A 20,874-nucleotide genomic window follows, 5' to 3' on the forward strand; every position below is an offset into this window, starting at 1 on the left:
TCCAGGATTTAATAGTCCATAGTATGCTGCTAGAAGATTTTTGGCTGAGCGTTTGAGAAAAAATGCTGAGGAATCCAAAGAAAGCTGGCAATAAAAAGATGCATTCAGATGCAATGGGGGTGGAGCCAGCCCCTCGATATGATAATCTTTATTAGTGTCACAAGTAGGCTTACATTAACACTGCAATGTAGTTACTGTGGAAATCCCCTAGTCACCACACTCTGGCGCCTGTTCGAGTACACATTCTGTAGCTGAGGCCCACATTCAATCCTTGGAAAACCAGCTACGTGGTTTGTGAGAAATTCTGGAGAACCGAGGCTGAAGATAAAATGCCCAGGAGTTTCCCAGAAGGAATGAGGGGTAAGATGCCAATTGAGTGTTTTGAGAGCGAGCTACCACGTTTTCTTAAGCTGGATGTGAAGGCTGGGCGTATCAAGTTGGAAAGGGCACATTGTATCCCTGTCTTTGAGACCTCGGGACAATCAACACCCTCTACCTGTAATCATTCACTTTCGCAACTTCATGGATTGCCAGAAAGTTCTGGGTGTGGTGGGACCTGGCTCCATGCGGGGGGGGGGGGGGGGGGGAAGAGTCTACTTTTGCTAGGATTCCTCTGCAGCGACACAGCTGAAGTGTATAGGCTTTGATGAAATTATAAAAAAACTCGAGGCTGCTGGAATGAATTAGTCCCTGATTTATCCTGTGACACTGAGTGATAACCGACAACTCCGTAAAGACATTCAATAATCCAGCTAGTGCCTTAGATTTTGTGAAGTCCATAGAAAGAAATAATTTGGAGTAACAGTATCCAGCTTGTTGACATATTCGGACTCTTTCCCTATCATAATGCCTCTTGTCTGATCTTATGTTGCTATTTATCATGTTTGCTGGGAGGTGTTAATGTTTGAGCACTATATTGAATGTTTTATCCTTAAGAATCAGGAACTATTTATTTATTCAATGTGCTCCTTTAGCTAAGGGGTGCGCTATGTAAGTATTATTGGAGCTGGCCTGCATGATAGATATCCATCTCTTCTTATTTTTATGTTAATGAAGGTAATACTGGTTATTTAATATCCTTACTTTAATCATGATAGATACGAGTGATGCCACTCCCGGGAGGTGAGTTAGAGGTTTAGGTCTTCATGGGTGGAGTCAAAATGCAGGAGGGACATGTGGCTCCCATTCCCTTTTTAGCTTTTCTTTCTCTTTTCTGAGGAGCATGTCTTCCGATGGTAATGATGATATGCCGTAGGGTTCCTTACGGTTCCTCATATGTGTCGAGGAAGGTACCCTTAGAACTATTGTCATTGGTTTTTTTTGTATTTTTTTTTGCCTTGGGGGTTACAGAATTATTGACTGGATCTTACAATGTAGAAACAGGTCTTTTATTTGAGAAAAATGCATTATGTTGCCTCTGGTGTGACTGGAGATGGTGGAGGTGTGTTTTGGTGCACGCTCGAGTGCGGCGCAGAAGTCTTTCCCTATATTTTTTTCTGGTTGATTGAGCAATGGTGATAGCTAATTTAAAACTATGATCCTGAAATGTGTCTGGACCACACCATCATATTGAAAGAAAAAGGATCATAGAATCATAGAATTTACAGTGCAGAAGGAGGCCATTCGGCCCATTGAGTCTGCACCGGCCCTCTGAAAGAGTACCCCACCCAAGCCCACACCTCCACCCTGTCCCCATAACCCAATAACCCGACCCAACACTAAGGGAAATTTTGGACACTAAGGGCAGTTTATCATGGCCAATCCACCTAACCCGCACATCTTTGGACTGTGGGAGGAAACCGGAGCACCCGGAGGAAACCCACGCACACACGGGGAGAATGTGCAGACTCCGCACAGACAGTGAAATCTCCGGGCTGCCGGTGCAACAGAGAATCCTGACAGCAGAGAATCCAGCCTCCTGTCTTTCCTTAAAATGGAGAAAGTGGACATAGCCTTGTTGCAGGGGACTCATTGTCAAAACAAGGAGCACTTAAAGTTGAAGCGGAATTGGGTGGGGCAGGTTTCTTTTGCCTCGTTCTCGATCAGTTGTAGGGGTGTAGCAATTTTAGGGAATAAAAATGCTCCTTTCAAGGTAGAGAATTGTGCGAAGGGCAATTCGATGTGGATAATCTGTTTCGATAATGAATGTGTATGGCCCATCTAATCAGTTCCCGGAGTTTGTAACTAAAGTCTTCATGGATTTTGCGGAGTTGGCATCAGCTAATTCCTTTGGTGGTGGGAACTTCAATTGTCACTGTAACCCAGGGGTGGGCAAACTACGGCCCGCGGGCCGCATGCGGCCCGCCAAAGGTCTTTATGCGGCCCACCAAGTCATTAAAAAAAAAATTTCAAATTTTTTTTTTTTTTTTTTTAAAGTTAATCGGGGGGGGGGGGGGGGGGGGGGCTGTTGGGTTACTTACTGGTATAGGGTGGATACGTTGACTTGAGTAGGGTGATCATTGCTCGGCACAACATTGAGGGCCGAAGGGCCTGTTCTGTGCTGTACTGTTCTATGTTCTATATGAGGCGCCCAGAATCATAACCGGGTGAAGTTATTTTACTTAATATACTATGCGGCCCTTTAAAATTGTGAATTTCTGAATGTGGCCCTTGCACGGAAAAGTTTGCCCACCCCTGCTGTAACCGCTCAGTGAATAAATTCCCAGCAACCAGAAATCCTCCTACCCAACAGGAAAGGGCCTTGGTGTCAGTTTGTGAGGTGGTGAGCTATTTGGGTGTGTGGAGAACACTGCATCCTAAAGATAAAGTATTAACTTTATTCTCTGCTCTTCATCAATGTCATACTAGATTTGCCTCGAATGCACTTGAGGGTGTTCCCCCCACCTCCCCCTGATCTAAGTCATGACGATTTGATGCGTCCTTGTTCAGGGATAGATCCGTTACAAAATACTTTAAGAAGGAATTTGCAAGCTTTTACTCAGTTAATTCCCTTTCTGATGTAACCCCCTTAACTTTGTGGAACACATGTAAGGCTTATGCTAGTTATTTCTTATACATGCCAACAAAAAGCTACACAATGGAGGAAACAAATGCTTTATGCAGATGATGTGCTGATGTTTGTGTCCAAGCCAGACATTTTAGTTCCTGATATTATTGATGTTGATAAATTTAGTATTTTCTCTGGTTACAAAATCAATTTTATTAAGTCAGAGGCTGTGCCACCGGGTGGACTTAGAGGAGGAACATCCCACTTTGCTAACTTCCCATTTAGGTGGGCCCCCTCGGGGTTACTTACCTGGGTGTTGTAGTTACCCCCTTCTTTAAGCAATTGTATGGGGGCAAATGTCCCACTGGGCCTGACCTGCTGATCCTCCCTGCTGTTATCATGGCAGGTAGGATCACATTGATTGAGATGAATATGTCTCCTAGGACACTGTATCCTTCGCAGATGCTGTCAATCTTGATTTCTGCTGTGGTCTTAAAGGAGATTAATGGAATGATCGGTTCATTTAAATGAAAACTGTGTTTTAATTTGGCTAAATTGCAGCTCCCAAGTTCGGGAAGGCAGGGTGGGGAGGGGCGGGGGGGGGGGGGGGGGTGGTGGGATGGTGTGGTGGTACTAAACATTTAAATCCATTAACTAGCCTCTCATTTTAGGTTTATAAGAGGTGGGTCAGAGAGGACCTTTCCTTCATTTAGCTCGACATTGAAGCAGACCAGTCGGTGTGTCCTTCACAGGCCCTGTTGTTTTACAAGGACTTCAGGGTTGGCTTGCTAAGTGTGAGAATCCTTTAATTCTCAACACTCTTAGAGTGTGGGGTACAGTATATCTATTAGAAGGGAGATTTCAATTAACATCCGCTCTCTCTCCCATTCAGGCAACCCGGATTTCCCACCAGGTCTTAATGACCATGGATTTGATATCTGGTGAGTTGGAGGCATATATAGGCTGGGAGACATGTTCAGTGGCGCTTCCTTGTCATCTTTTGAACAAATATGAAAGCAATTTGATATCCCAAGACACTCCTTTTTTAAATAGCTGCAACTTAGAGACTTTATTCTTAATAAGGCAACTATGCTTTTGATGCTTCAATCTCCCCTGTGGAACAAATCCTGATTTCTGTGAAACCTAAACAGTTCATTAGCAAGTTTTACGATGTGCCAGATCCTGTGTGAGTATCTTGGGAACTCTGCAGCCTTGGGAGAAAGACTTGGGCAATCAGTAATGCTGAGGAGACATGGGGTAGTACATGGGAATATACCAATAAAATTTCAGTATGTAATAGAACGAAGAAGGCTCAAAATATTGCACGTTTGCACATCACATCGAGTCTTCGACATAGGTTTGGTCCTGCTATATATCCTTGATGTGCCTAAAGTGCCAGGTAGTCTAGGGTGACTACATACACTGCGTATGGTCCTGTGTCAAAATTCAATCCTATTGGTCTGGTGTAGTTAAAGAGCTTGCGAGGATATTCGGCACAGCCCCCAGAATTTGATCTTTTATTCCCAATTCTGTGTCTCCCGGATAGGAGCATTATTTATCTTAATGAAAAGAGGCTGCATAATATCTTAACTTTTGCAGCACAAAAGAATATCCTTTCCTCCTGGATTAGTGACAAGTGTCCTTCGATTCTGTACTCTGTCCTAAATCAGATACATTCCGAAAAGTGTGGGACCCCTATCTAAACTATATGGGTTCCGCCTGTCTGACCTGCTCCTACAAGATTTTCCATAAGTCATGCAGCACCATCTTGAATTCATTGTCCGCAAAGGTGTGCATCTTGTTACTTTTTCTACTGTGTTTACATAGCTTTATTCTCTAGCTAATCCGTCGTATCGTTAAAGGCACTAATTTTAAGAACCAATGATGTGACTTTCTCCTGTAATTGTTCTTTGAAAGCTTCTTTCATTATTTGTAAAAAGAATTATAAAACTCTAATAAAAATATGTATTTAAAAAAAAAAGAAGTTTGCAGCATTGAAACTAACAAAGATCAAAGTACAGATTTGGGGAAAGCAACATGGGGATTTTTATTTAAACATTGGTGCCCCTGCACTATCATTTAAACTGACCAAGTAAGCTGCAGTTTCAAAACTTGATGAGAGCTTCCCGGTAATACCTAATTTTTCATATTTGAAAATACTGTCAGCAAAAGCCATTTCCCCTACGATGCGTTGGTTACAAAAAAAATCTCATTGCACCACTGTCTAAGCTGTATCTCTCCACCTACTTATGGTCTTTTTGTTTGTTGCCGTTCATTCAAGAATCTCCAACTGCTTTCTTCACACTATAAGCAGAAGCATATATTATCTTGTGAGAATTAAAATATCTGTTCTCAACCAGCGGAACTTAGCTTGTGATATCCTAAAAGTCAATGTCCTGTCAGTTGAGAACAAATCAACTAGACCAAGAATTTCATCATAGTAGTCTGCTTGCACAGAAATAGTATTTATTGATAGTGCAGTGTCAATGTAATCATTGTGGTATTTGTGTCCTCTGTTTCATTTGTGTTTCCTACAGAATTAGCTTGATAAGAACTTGACATTGGTCTTTGATTTGCACAAAAAGTTACAGAGAATTTCATAAGATTTTCAGCACAGAAACAAGGCACTTGGCCAAACTGGTCTATCGTAGATTAGATTATGGTTTTGTTCTACATGAGCCTTCTCTGACCCTACTTCATCGCAATCATCAGTATATCCTTCTATTATTTTTTACCTATGTACTTTTACAGCTTATCCTTAAATACATCTAAGCCATCCACCTTAACTGCCCCATGTGGTAATAAATTCCATATTCTAACTACCTAGGGAAAACAGTTTCTCCTGAATTTCCAGTTGAATTTATTAGTGACGATCATTAGTGATTATGCAGCAATTATAACGTGAATTGGTCTTTAATTACTGAAAAAAGTGGTCCTGATAATACGGCTTAATGAAAAATGTATGTCAAAATACTTGCATACAAACACTGTAATTTTCCTTTTATATATGAAATGAGTTTGTTTTCATAAAGGATTCTTCTACAATATGTGTGTATATTTTATTCCATATAGAATATTGAAAAGTTCAATTTATAATTGATTTGAGAAGACATATATATGGGGCGATGGTGGCGTAGTGGTAATGCCACAGCATGAGTAATCCAGAGATCCAAGCTATGGTCCAGCGACATGGATTCCAATTCCCCCACGACAACTGGGTGGAATAATAACATCTGGAATATAAGACTCGTCTCAATAATGGTGACTATGAAACTACCATTGATTGTTCACAGGGCTAGCACTGCTGCCTACGGTGCTGTGGACCTGGGTTTGATCCCGGCCCTGGGTCACTGTCCATGTGGAGTTTGCACATTCTCCCTATGTCTGCGTGGGTTTAACCCGCACAACCCAAAGATGTGCAGGATAGATGGATTGACCACGTTAAATTGCAAATTGCCTCTTAATTGGAAAAAAATAATTGGGTATTCTAAGTTTAAAAAAATAAAAATAAAAACCCTGGTTTACTAATGTCCTTTAGGGAAGGAAATCTGCCGCCCTTACCTGGTCTGGCCTGCATGTGACTTCAGTTCCAGAGCAATGTGGTTGGCTCTTAACTACTCTCTGAAATGACCCAGTAAGCCACTCAGTTCAAGAGCATTTAGGGATGAGGAACAAATGGTGACCTTGCCAGCGATGCCCACATCCCATCAATGGATTAAAAAACTAATGCAATGATTTGTAATAAATTATTTTGAAGCCTTGGTTCTCTTTGTGGATTGGCTATGTTAGATTGCCCTTCGTGTCCAAAAGGATTGGGTGGGGTTGCGGGGATGGGGTGGAGGTGTGGGCTTTAAATGGGGTGCTCTTTCCAAGGGCCGGTGCAGACTTAATGGGCCTAATGGCCTCCTTCTGCACTGTAAATTCTATGATTCTAATTAGAACATAGAACAGTACAGCACAGAACAGGCCCTTCGGCCCTCGATGTTGTGCCGAGCAATGATCACCCTACTCAAACCCACGTATCCACCCTATACTCGTAACCCAACAACCCCCCCTTAACCTTACTTTTTAGGATACTACGGGCAATTGAACATGGCCAATCCACCTAACCCGCACATCTTTGGACTGTGGAAGGAAACCGGAGCACCCGGAGGAAACCCACGCACACACAGGGAGGATGTGCAGACTCCGCACAGACAGTGACCCAGCTGGGAATCGAACCTGGGACCCTGGAGCTGTGAAGCATTTATGCTAACCACCATGCTACCGTGCTGCCCCCTAATTGCTGGTAAATTTAATTTAACAATCTATCTGGCACATAGGACAAGCACCAATGAGGCCAGTGCAACAATGATGAGAATTTGTTGTACTCTGAACAGGCTAAACAGCCAGACTATTGTTCACACAACTCTTTGTGATACAATGCATCAGTTGAACAGTTTCAGACCTTTCTGAATACACTCACGTGGGTAGAAAAGTGATGATTTATGTTTACAAATTCAAGGCTGACTCGGTTTTCTTCCCTTAAAATTTGCCGCACAGTGTAATCTTGGTGTAAATATCTCAACTATCCATCCTCAAGCCCCTCTCACATTGTTTGATAAATTTGTTGATACAACAAAGAGCTTCAACTTGGGTAATTCTGTAGATGTAATGTATCTATTGGGTAGCACGGTAGCATTGTGGATAGCACAATCGCTTCACAGCTCCAGGGTCCCAGGTTCGATTCCGGCTTGGGTCACTGTCTGTGCGGAGTCTGCACATCCTCCCCGTGTGTGCGTGGGTTTCCTTCGGGTGCTCCGGTTTTCTCCCACAGTCCAAAGATGTGCAAGTTAGGTGGATTGGACATGATAAATTGCCCTTAGTGTCCAAAATTGCCCTTAGTGTTGGGTGGGGTTACTGGGTTATGGGGATAGGGTGGAGGTGTTAACCTTGGGTAGGGTGCTCTTTCCAGGAGCCGGTGCAGACTTGATGGGCCGAATGGCGTCCTTCTGCAGTGTAAATTCTATGATTTAGATTTCCAAAAGACCTTCTATAAGGTAATTAAGGCAAAACCCGGACAAAATTCAGACTTACGCTGGCAAGTGGCAAGTAACATTCGTTCCACATAAGTGGCAGGGAATGGTAATTTACAACGAGAGATAAGCTAGCCACTTCCCCATGTCAAAGGGTTAACATCAGAAGTATATGTGATGCTGATGTAATAATGATGTCTGATCACGTGACTAAGAAGTTAGAGACATCTGAACGGAGGCAAAGCCTGACCACACCACAAAACACCCATGACATTCAATGGCATTACCATTGCCGAATCTTGATGTGCAGGGTAGGTGAATCGGCCAAGCTAAATTGCCCCTTAGTTGGAAAAGAATAATTGGGTACTCTAAATTTATAAAATAAAATCATTGCTGAATCCCTTCACCATCTAATTCCAGATTGTCAACATTGACCAGCAATGTAACTGAATCAACCACATAAATACTGTGGTAACAAGATGTTCCAGTCCAGCTATAACACTGACATCTACCCAGCAGTGTGGAAAATTGCCCAGGTGCCCTGCACAAGAAACATGACAAATCCAACCCAGCCAATTTCCGCCCCATCAGTCTATTCTCCATCATCAGCAAAGTGATGGAAGGAGTCATCAACAGTGCTGTCAAGTGGCACTTACACAGCAATAATCTGCTCACGGACGCTCATTTTGAGTTCTGCTAGGGTCACTCAGTTCCTGACCTCAAAACATGGACAAAAGAGTTGAATGCCAGAGGTGAGGTGAGAATGACTGCCCTTGACATCAAGGCAGCATTTGACCGAGTCTGGATGAGCCTGCATAAACTGGAGTCAATGGGAATCGGGGAAATCTCGCCGCTGGTTGGTCATACCTGGCACAAAGGAAGATGGTTGTGGTGGTTGGAGGTCAATCATCTCAGCTTCAGGACATCACTGCAGGAGTTTCTCAGGGTAGTGTCCTGGGCCCAACCATCTTCAGCTGACCTCCCTTCCAACATAAGGTCAGAAATAGGGATGTTTGTAGATGACTGCACAATGTTATGCACTATTCACAACTCAGATAATGAAGTGGCCCATGCCTGAATGCAGCAAAATCTGGACAATATCTAGGCTTGGGCGTACAAGTGGCAAGTTACATTTGCCCCACGAAAGTGTCAGGCAATGACCATCTCCAACAAGAGAGGATCTAACCATTGCCCCTTGACATTCAATGGCATTACCATCACTGAATCCCCCACAATCTACATCCTGGGGTTACCATTGATCACAAACTGTACTGGACTAGCCATATTAATACTGTGGCTACCAGGGCAGGTCAAAGGCAAGGAATCCTACAATGAGTAACTCACTTTCTGATCCCCCCCCCAAAGCCTGTCCACTATCTACAAGACACAAGTCAGGAGTGTAATAGAATGCTCTCCATTTGCCTGGATGAGTGCAGCTCCAAAAACAAGAGAAGCTTGACACCATCCAGGACGAAGCAGCCCACTTGATTGCTCCCCCTTCCACAAACATCCAACATCTCCACCAGTGTCGAACAGTGGCAGCCATGTGTACCATCTACAAGGTGCTCTGCAGTAACTCACCAAGGTTCCTCAGATCGAACCTTCCAAACCCACGACCACTACCATCTAGAAGGACAAGAGCAGCTGATACCTGGGAATCCCACCACCTAGAGGATCCTGTCCAAATTACTCACCACCCTGACTTGGAAATATATTGCCGTTCCTTCACTGTCTCTGGGGCAAAATCCTGGAACCCTCTCCCTGACAGCATAGTGGATGTACCTACATGTGAAGGATTCCAGCGGTTCAAGAAGGCAATTTACCACCACCTTCTCAAGGGCAACTAGAGATGGGCAATAAATGCTGGCCTTTCCTGTAAATGAATTTAAAAAAGAAACTAATCAGGGGCTGGGAATTCTTTGGTGAGTAACTCCCCTCCTGAATCCACACAGCTTGTCCACCATCTACAAGGGACAAGTCAGGTGTGTGTTGGAATACTCTGCACTTGGATGATTGCGGCTCCAACAGCAGCCAAAAGGTTTGACAGTGTACAGGACAAAACAGCCCACTTGACTGGCACTTTATCCATCACCTTATACATTCATGTCCTCTACTACTGGTGCAGTGTGACTGCAGCAGTATGTACCATCTACAACAGGGTTTTTCAAACTGCAGGTTGTGACCTGTAGGTGGGTCGTGGGCAGGTGTCGGGAGTGTAGCAGAGAGATCAGTTGCTTCATTCTTGATCGCGGGAGAAGCACCCAATGGCAGCGACTGGCTTTTAAGATGAAAATGCCGGCTGCACTCGGTCTTTTCATAGCGATGTAGTCTTCCCGCCAGAAGTGGAAGCAAAGAGCAGGTCATGCGCCCGGCACATACACTGATGTATGTCTGTGCTTTGGGCGCAAAATCAGAGGAGAGATTACTCCATTTTGTAACTGCCAGCAAGCAACAGGACTGTTAAGAACTGAAGATTGATTGTTTTGTAATAAGACAGGGCCAGAGAACCAAACAGGCCAGGTTCTTACAACTGAATCTGCTGGAGAGAGCTCAACAGGAGAGTCCACAGCAGCACAAAGCAGTGCGAGTGAGCTGCGCAGGAGTCAACAGCAGGATGAATCAGGCCTCTGGTGAACAACCCATTAAGAAGAAACTGAAATCTGGAATAAAACAGTATGAAAATGATTTCTTGAGGTATGGCTTTGTTAATTGTGCCAATGCAAATCAGGATCCAAAGCCCCTTTGTGTTTTATGCACAAGAGAGTTTAAAACCCTCAAAACTTCAAAGGCATTTGAAGAAGAAGAATGGCGAGTTCGAGGGCAAACCTCTTGATTTTTTTCAGCGGTGCAGTGAAATCTTAAAGCATCAGCTGAAGTCCTTAGGAGAAATGTAACACTGAATGACAAAGCACGTGAGATCATGAGGTCCAAGGCTGAGGGACTAGAGGCTGATTTCATTAGAGAGAAGGTTAAGAGATGACTTAATTGAGGCATACAAGATAATCAGAGGATCAGATAGGGTGGACAGTGAGAGCCTTTTTCCTCAGATGGTGATGTCTAGCACAAGGGGACATAGCTTTAAATTGAGGGGAGGTATAGATAGGACAGATGTCAGAGGTAGGTTCTTTACTCAGAGAGTAGTAAGAGCGTGGAATGCCCTGCCTGCAACAGTAGTGGAGGCGCCAACATTAAGGGCATTTAAATGGTCATTGGATAAACATATGGATGATAAGGGAATAGTGTAGATGGGCTTTAAAGTGGTTTCACAGGTCAGCGCAACATCAAGGGCCGAAGGGCCTGTACTGCGATGTTCTATGTTTTATGTTCAAGCAGGCTCATCTGTCACATTACAGGTAAGCAAAAATGGTGTGCTGCAAAGGTAGGCCGGTTGGTAACAGTGGGTCCTGGGAAAAGAAGTCTGGAAAAAACGGATCTACAAGATGTGCTGCAGCAAATCACCAAGGCAGCATCTCCGAAACTTGCACTTCTACAACCTAGAAGAACAAGGGATCACCTCCAAATACCTTTCCAAGATGCACACCATCCTGACTTGGAAAAATGTTACGATCTTTCATCTTCACTGAGTCAAAATCCTGGAAACCCCCCCCCCCCCCCACTCCCTAACAGGACAGGGGGAATACCTTCACCACACGAGCAGCAGTAGCTGAAGAAGCGGCGGCACAGTGGTGCAGTGGTTAGCACTGCTACCTCATGGCGGCAAGAACACTGGTTTGATCTTGTGTCACTGTCCTTGTGGAGTTTGCACATTCTCCCCATGTTTGCGTAGGTTCCACCCACACAACCCAAAGATGTGCAGGGTAAGTGGATTGGCCACGCTAAATTGGGCCTTAATTGGAATTTTTTTAAAAAGGCAGCAGCTGAAGAAGGTGGCTCACCATCACCGTCTCTTGGGTAATTAAAGAACAGCAATAAATGCTGGCCTTACGAGCAGTACCATAATCCTGTGAATGAATTTTTAAAAATGTTTTTTGTCTTTCCCTGCCAGATCTTGTTGGATTATATAAAACATTATTGGGTCCAACTCTCGCCTGCCAAAACTGCACACATTTCAGCACCACCCTGGAATGCCAGCATAGCTTGCGGCTTCTTTTCCCGATTGTAAATTATCTTAACCCTTTCTCCCTGGTCTCCTCCACTTTCATATCCAACAAGTGTGAGGAGCTCGTGAACGTTTTGTGACTTTCAGATCATCTATCCAGCTGCCTCTGTTGGTTTGCTTCCTTCCCCTGGTCTACCAAGCCACATTTCCTCCAACGTTCCCTCCTGCCCTAACCCTAAATTCTATGTAGAAGTTTCTCTTCTATCTCTCTCATGCCCTCTGAGCTCGGCAGTCCATGAGATTTATGCCGTGCTCCCTCCACCCTATTCCAGTAATCTGTTAACCACCCAACTTCCCTTCCTGGCTACCATGACAGCTGACCGCCCCCGATTAACTTCAAATCTGTTGTAAATATCTCTTCCTCAAAAAAGCCCTCGACCCCCTCTATCCTTGCAAACTACTACCCAGTTTCCAATTCTCTTTCATATTCAACGTTTTTAAACATGCTGTCACCTTCCAAATCCATGCCCATCTTTCCTGGAACTCTCGTAATTGAATCCTTCCAGATAGGCTTACACCAAATCACAGTGCTGCTGTGGCTCTTATCTAAGGCACAAATAATATAATGTACCTGTGATAGCAATGAACTCAAGCTGCCAGCTATCCAGCTGCAGTGCCTCTCCATTGCCATCCTGCTGGTGGGACTGCATTTGCCTGCTTCCATTCTTATCTATCCCTCCATAACCAGGACCACTTGCAGTGGCTTCTCTTCCAATTCCTACACCATTAACTCTGGTGTTGTCCAAGGTGTCCTCCAAGGTAGTTCTTGGCTCCTGCCTATTGTTCCTTGGTAACATCATCTTAACCACAGCATGCTGATGGTACCCAACTCTACCTCAACACCACTACTCTCGGCCCCTCCACTCCGTCCGAATTGTCAGGCTGCTTGTCAGCACTGGTTGAGGAGAAATTTCCTCCAATACTGAGTAAATCGTATTCATTGTTTTTGATTCCTGCCACCAACTCCACCCCTTTCCCTGGCAATTGCTTGAGACTGAACCAGTATGTATGACTCCCAAGATGATCATCTCGCCACATATCTGTGCCATCACTAAGACCAACTACGGTACTTTCAGCTCTGTAACCATTCCTCACTTAGTCCCTCTAGTCCCTCCCTTAGTTCAGCTGCTGCTGAAACCCTCATCACTATCTTTATTACCTCTCGACATGACTATTTCAATGAACTCCTGTCTGGCCTCCCATTTTGATCCTCTATAAACATAAGGTCAAACAAAACTCTGCTGCCCACGTCCTAACTCAAACCAAGTCCCATTCAATCATCGTTCATGTGCTCAATAACCAATTTACATTTCCAGTTAAGCAAGACCTCTATTTTCAAACTCTCATCTGTATTTTCAATTTCCTCCATGGCCGTGCCCCTCTGTATCTTTAATCTGTTCTAATCACACAGGGGCTGGTTTAGCGCAGCTGGTTTGTAATGCAGAACAAGACCAGCAGCGCGGGTTCAATTTCCGTACCGGCCTTTCCAAACAGGCGTCGGAATGTGACGACTAAGGGCTTTTCACAGTAACTTCATTGAAGCCTACTTGTGACAATAAGCGATTATTATTATTAGCCCTATAACCCTTAGAGACATCATGCCTCTCAAATTTTGGCCTCTTGAGTATTCCTAATTTTAATTGTTTCATCATTTCACCTCTCTTGCTTCCTTTAAGATGGTCCTTTAAATCTCCTCTGACCTGGTTTTTGTCATACAGAGTCACACAATGGTTACAGCACAGAAGGAGGCCTTTCAGCCCAAAATATCTGTGCTGACTTTCCAAAACAACAATTCACTTAGTGGTACTTCCCCACTTTACCCTTTAGTCTTGCACATTCTTCGTTTTCAGATAATAATCCAATGCTCTCTAGAATGCTTTGGTTGAACCAGCCTCCCCCAGACTCTCAGGCATCGCATTCCAGAACCAAACACTTGCTGCTTGAAAAATGGTCTTCCTCCTGTCAGTATTGTTTCTTTTGCTAATTATCTGAAATCTGTGCAGTCTTGTGCTCGATCCCTTCACATGTGGAATGCATTTTTCCCTGTCTCCTCTGTCCAGACCCCCATGATTTTGAATATCTCCATCAAATCTCTCCAACTTCTCTTTCCCAAGAAAAACAGGCCCAACCTCTCCAAACTATTTACATAACTGAACTTCCTGATCTCTGGAACGATTCTTGTCAATCTTTTCTACATACTCTCTATTGCCTTCACATCCTAAAGTGTGGCACCCAGATCAGGATGCAATACTCCAGTTGTGGCCGAATCAATGTTCTGTTCAAGTTTAACATAACTTTATTTTGTGCTCTATGTCCCTATTAATAAAACATAGAATGCTGCATGCTTTATTAACCATCCTCTCAACCTGCTACCTTTGATAATTTATGCACATTTACGCCCAGATCCCTTTGGCCCTGCACTCCCTTTAAAATTGCACCCTTTATTTTAATTGTCTCTGCGATTTTCCTACCAAAATGAATCAATTCATCCTTTACCGCATTAAACTTTGCCTGGCACTTGTCTGCCCATTCCACCAATCATTTTATGTCACCATGAAGCTCCACCATATTCTCCTCTGTTAATGATACTTCCTGGTCTTCCATCATCCACAATTTTTCAACTTGTACCCTTGACACTGATGCGCGATCAATGAACACAGAAACGAAGTAGTCCGAATCGAAGGCTTTAATCTACAAGAAGTGTGCCCAGCAGCAGGAGTACACAAATTACCTGGCTGCTGGGAAAAAACGGGTTCTTATACTCAGCCTCGTAGGCGGAGCTACCTTCCTCCCGACCAATGAGAAGACAACACTTGGGCCAATGGGCAGCGAGCCTTCTACACCAATAGCAGCTCACACTCTCAGGTACTGTAATACCCCTAGTCATACTAACACAGACACCAAGGTCTAAGTCATTAATATGAATCAGTTAATCCGAGGCCTTAACCCTGACTGCTGGGGACCTCCACCCTTTTATTGGGTGGCACGGTAGCACAGTGGTTAGCACTGTTCCTTCACAGCGCCAGGGTCCCAGGTTCGATTCCTGGCTTGGGTCACTGTGCAGAGTCTGCACGTTCTTCCCGTGTCTGCATAGGTTTCCTCCGGGTACTCCGGTTTTCTCCCACAAGTCCCGAAAGACATGCTGTCAGGTGAATTGGACATCATGAATTCCTCGGTGTACCTCAACAGGTGCTGGAATGTGGCGACTAGGGGCATTTCACAGTAACTTCAGTGCAGCGTTAATGTAAGTCTACTTACATCAATAAAGATTATTATTCTATGAAACACTAACTTTACTTAGAAGTCTTGTGCGGCGCTTTATCTAGAGCCTTGTGGAAGTCCATGCACATCACATCAACAGCATTATCCTCATCAATCTCTGTTACCTCATCAAAAACTCCAGCAAGTTTGTTAAACACAATTTTTGCTGAACAAATTTGTGCTGGCTTTCTTCCTCATCTGGCCAAATATTGCCTAATGTGACTTGGTGTCCTTTAATCCGCCTGTGAATTGCCTTGGGACACTTTATTGCATTGAAGGTACTGTACAAATACTACAAGTTGTTGTTGAGCAGCCTAACCAGAGATTCCTGAAGGGAACAAGGGAGTTTCCTCATGGAACTGTTGAAGATATTTAATCTTTTCCTGGGCCCATCAATAAAGAGGAAGTACTCTTCCTGGGAATACAAAATAATTCCAAACTCTGCAAGGCCCATTGCTGCACCAACCCTCCCATGCCTGTCAGTTACAGACTCGAGCTCAGGCAGTACAATGGGAATAATGGTAAAACTTTATTAAATTAATTTGTTGAACAAACGATACATATGTGCAGTAAGAAGTCTTACAACACCAGGTTAAAGGCCAACAGGTTTGTTTCAAACACTAGCTTTCGGAGCACTGCTCCTTCCTCAGTTGAATCATCTGAGGAAGGAGCAGTGCTCCGAAAGCTAGTATTTGAAACAGACCTGTTGGACTTTAACCTGGTGTTGTAAGACTTCTTAACTGTGCTCACCCCAACACCGACATCTCCACATCATGGATACATATGTGAACATATAACAGTAAAATCATAAAGTATATTTATGGTATTAAATAACCAGCTAATCAAATGAGAAAAATATTATCACAGTTTTCAGGTTGAGCTACTGTTTTAATTCACTTGTTTGTTTATAGCATTCATTTAATCTTGTTTATCTCACTATATAATCCCTAAAAGAAAACAACCACATAAAATATTCAGTAATTACCCAAAATAAAATCACCAACTATTCTGATAACTTTTAATCACTCCCAATAGTTTTCTCTTTCTTGGGTAAAACCAGCAGCTACTGCTTAGATCCTCTTCTGCTACCAGTTAACTGCACTCTTGCCCTGCACCACATAACTTTGGTTATTTTTCAAATTATTGGAACTAACTAGCCGAATCTGCATCTCTTTTGAAAGTTTCAAGTGACTGTTCAAATTGACTTGGCTCAACTTAACTCGCCCTTCAATTTCTCCTTCTTTAGTTTGGCATTCATTTTATCTGATTATGACTGAAATGCTTTGACTTCTTCCATGTTAAAGGCACTTTACAAGTGCAATTTGTTGTTAAACAGCAATGTGTGAAATTGACTGAATACAATTTGCAAGCTGGTTTGTTTTCTGACAATTGTCATAGTTTAGCTTCCTTTGATCTCTGTTGTGAAGTTTGCCTTGCATCATGAACTATCGTGGATTGGCCATGCTAAATTGCCCGCAGTGTCCTAAAAAGTAAGGTTAAGGAGAGGGTTGTTGGGTTACGGGTATAGGGTGGATACGTGGGTTTGAGTAGGGTGATCATTGTTCGGCACAACATCGAGGGCTGAAGGGCCTGTTCTGTGCTGTACTGTTCTATGTTCTATCTCTGTGGTGCACAGCAAAGCAATGGCTTTGGTATGTAGTTAGTGAGATGAGATAAATGTGTAGGGTCTTTCAGACGAGCCAATATCCTGTGATATTCTAGAGGAAGGAATTCTAATGGTGAAAAGGACACAAAGTGAAGTAATTATTGAAAGAAAGCTGGAAGGTTCAGACTTAGACCCAAGTATATCACATGGGGAAAAAAATGGAAATTTCAAAATAAGTTTGCCAAAACCTTGGAGCTGTAAAATTAGTTGACCATGATTTATGCGCATATGTGTCCAGGACCATCTGCTCCTGTACCCCTTTTAGAATTACACCCTTTATTTTATATTGTCCCTCCACGTTCTTTCTACCAAAATGACATTCCAGAACCCAATTTGTTTTCAGTCCAACTCTTCCACTTAAAGAGATCTGCTAACCAGAAATCAATCTGAACCCTATAGAGTTTCATTTCTGATTGTGATTGGTAATCTTTGCATCAAAAAACATTCTACAAAAAATGGCAGTTGAATATTGTGACGCAATATTTCCTCGTTCATCCCAAAAATAAAACTAATACTTAAAAATTCAGTACTTCACAAAAAAATTAAACTATTCATAAACATTCTGATAACTTTCAATCACTCTTTCTCAGGTAAAACCAGCAGCTACTGCTTAGACTCTCATCTGCTACCAGTTAACTGCACTGTCCATGCCTTAGCACAGCATTTTGTCATTATGAATAACACAAGTTTATGATGGTAAATTTGTATTCCCCTGCCATCCAGAACTAGGTCCAATCAATTGGTTCTTTTTTTAACCCTCTTCTCTTTTGCAGTTCTTCACTTTGTGCTGGATCCAGCTAGTCATTGCTTAGTCTTTTCTATGGCACTTGGCCCAGAAACAGAGTATGTAAGAGGGGATAAAGGTGAAAGCAACATGAGGCAGAAGAAGAAGTAGGATCAACTTAAAAAATAGAGAAAGGAGAGAATACCACGCACAGAAAGAGTTGGACTGAAAGACAAAACACAGAGTGAAAGTAACACAGCTACATTAAAAAAGACTGCAAGACACACAGAGAGAAGGGAAAAAAGACATGGGTTTAAATGTTATTCCCTGGGGCTTGCAGACGGGTGTGGGGCATAAACTCAGGAGGGATGGTGGGAGGGGGGTACTGTGCCCAACACCTACCTTACCTCTGCTGGTATTTTACCAGAGGCAGAGTACACGGCCACTCTTTGGTCCAATTCAGACTATTAAATGATCAATTAATGACCACTTAAGGCCTTTTCCCGCTGCCGGAACTCGTGCAAAGTGATGTCATCAGCTGTGATGACCTACCTGTCAGTAGGCTCAGGGATAGAACATAGAACATAGAACAGTACAGCACAGAACAGGCCCTTCGGCCCTCGATGTTGTGCCGAACAATGATCACCCCACTTAAACCCACGTAACCCGTATACCCGTAACCCAACAATCCCCCCATTAACCTTACACTACGGGCAATTTAGCATGGCCAATCCACCTAACCCGCACATCTTTGGACTGTGGGAGGAAACCGGAGCACCCGGAGGAAACCCACGCGCACACGGGGAGGACGTGCAGACTCCACACAGACAGTGACCCAGCCGGGAATCGAACCTGGGACCCTGGAGCTGTGAAGCATTGATGCTAACCACCATGCTACCGTGAGGCCCCCAATGTGTCCCTTTTGTTTGGAGAACCTCTACCCCTTGGAGTGCGCTCTCAACCCCCACCCCCAGTGGCACGGGCCGTCCCTATCTGAAGGAACACTTTTGATTTCCCCCCCACCAGCTTCTGGTGATGCTGATGGTATTGAAGAGCTCCTGCGGAGAGAGACAATGCTGTAGTGGTAATGTCACTGAACTAGGCGGCACACTAGCACAGTGGTTATCACTGTTGCTTCACAGCGCCAGGGTCCCGGGTTCGATTCCCGGCTTGGGTCACTGTCTATGCAGAGTCTGCATGTTCTCCCCATGTGTGCGTTGGTTTCCTCCAGGCTCTGTCCGGTTTCCTCCCACAAGCCCTGAAGGACGTGCTTGTTAGGTGAATTGGACATTCTGAAATCTCCCTCAGTGTACACGAACAGGTGCCGGAGTGTGGCGACTAGTGGACTTTCACAGTAATTTCATGTGAACCTACTTGTGACACTAATAAAGATTATTGTTATTAATGTAATAATCCAGAGGCCCAGGTTAATGCCTGGGACTTGGGTTCAAATCCCATCATAGCAGCTGGTGGAATTTAAATACAAGTAATAAGTCTGGTATTAAATGCTAGTCTCAGAAGTGATTACCATGAAACCATTGTTGATTGTTATTAAAAAAACATCTGGTCCTTTAGGGAAGGAAATCTGTTGTCATTACCTGGTCTGGCCTTCATGTGACTCTTAAATGCCCTCTGAAATGGCCTAGCAAGCCACTCAGCTGTATCAAACTGATACAAAGTTTAAAAAGAATGAAATTGGGTGGACCACCTGTCATCAGTCTGGTCAGTGGAAATGGCTGCAAACCCAGCCCTGAAAGGTCCTCCTTACTGTGGACTTGTGCCAAAATTGGGAGAGCTGTCCTAAAAACTAGTCAAGCAACAGTCTGATATTCTCAATAGGGCTAAATAGCTGGCTTTTAAAGCAGACCATGGCAGGCCAGCAGCGCGGGTTGAATTCTCGTACCGGCCTCCCTGAACAGGCACCGGAATGTGGCGACTAGGGGCTTTTCACAGTAACTTCATTTGAAACCTATTTGTGACAAGCGATTTTCATTTCATTCATTTTCATTTTATACTCATCAAATCATGCCAATGTCCCAGAATCACTGTTCCTCTGTGGAACACTCTCCACTTGCTTGGATGAGTGCAGCCTCAGCAACACTCAATAAGTTCAACACCATCAGTGGCAATGAAGCCTGCTTGATTGGCATCCCATCCATTACTTGAACATTCACTCCCTCCACCACCATGACAGTAGTACGCACCCACCTACAAGTGCATTGCAGCAAATCACCAAGGCTCCTTGACAGCACCTTTAAAACCCATAATCTCTGCCATCTACAAGAAGGACAAAAGCAGCAATACATGGGAACATCACCACCTGCAAATTTCCCTGCAAACCACTCAGCATCCTGACTTGGAACCATATTGCAATTCCCTCATTGTTGCTGGCACAAAATCCTGGAACTCCCTATCAGCACTATGTTCATACAGCACATAGACGGCAGTGGTTAAAGGTCACTCACCACGAAAAGCAATTTGGGATGGACAATAAATGCTGGCCGATTCAGTGACAGTCACATCCATGAATAAATAAATAAGATAAAAAATCCGGTGTTGTGAAACACATGTCTGAGTCTAACTCTAAATTTAATGGTTTGTTTATTGATTAGGCATCTCCAAAGCAACGGAAAGCTGAGGGAAGAGTTAATCCACACTTAAACAAACACACCATGTGATTTGATCAGTAATGTATACGGTTGCATAACTTTTGAATATAGCTGATATTTATTCAGTTCTTGGAAGCCTCAAATGTTTTTTATGGTTTCTAATGAACTTGAGCTATTAATTAGAAGCTTGTGTGAAAATACCAACAAACTGATTGAACTTGAGATAGTGCTGGGGGAAGAATTTGGAACCGTAGTTTTTAACAGGGGCCTACAATGATGACTTCTGGCTTCCCAGTGTTCAATTGGAGGAAATTGACATTTATCTAAACTGGATGTCGGGCAAACTGTCTAACAGCATGAGGGAAGTGGAGAGGTCAAGAGAGGTAGTTGAGTATCATCAGTTATATGGAGAACCTGAGTCTATGTCTTTGGATAGAGTTGTGGGGAAACATAAAGATGTCGAATAGGAAGGTCTCTAGGATTAGAATCCAAGAATCCCTACAGTGCAGAAGGAGACCATTTCGCGCATCAA

At 43.6% G+C, this 20,874-nt stretch overlaps 1 protein-coding gene across 6 annotated transcripts in view; it reads left to right on the plus strand.

The window, feature by feature from the left end:
- The window catches only part of LOC119970322 (guanine nucleotide-binding protein G(I)/G(S)/G(O) subunit gamma-7), a 372,740-nt gene that overhangs the window by 12,534 nt on the left and 339,332 nt on the right, over positions 1–20,874 (plus strand). Inside the window, exon 2 of one of the 6 annotated variants that reach the window (XM_038804740.1) lies at positions 3,840–3,888. The exons of the other annotated variants lie outside the window; for them this stretch is intronic. The gene's annotated coding sequence lies outside the window, so the exon portion shown is untranslated. The remainder of the gene's footprint in view (positions 1–3,839; positions 3,889–20,874) is intronic. 6 annotated transcript variants of the gene reach the window in all.

Source organism: Scyliorhinus canicula, chromosome 8 (genome assembly GCF_902713615.1).
Source record: "Scyliorhinus canicula chromosome 8, sScyCan1.1, whole genome shotgun sequence".
Classification (NCBI taxonomy): domain Eukaryota; kingdom Metazoa; phylum Chordata; class Chondrichthyes; order Carcharhiniformes; family Scyliorhinidae; genus Scyliorhinus; species Scyliorhinus canicula.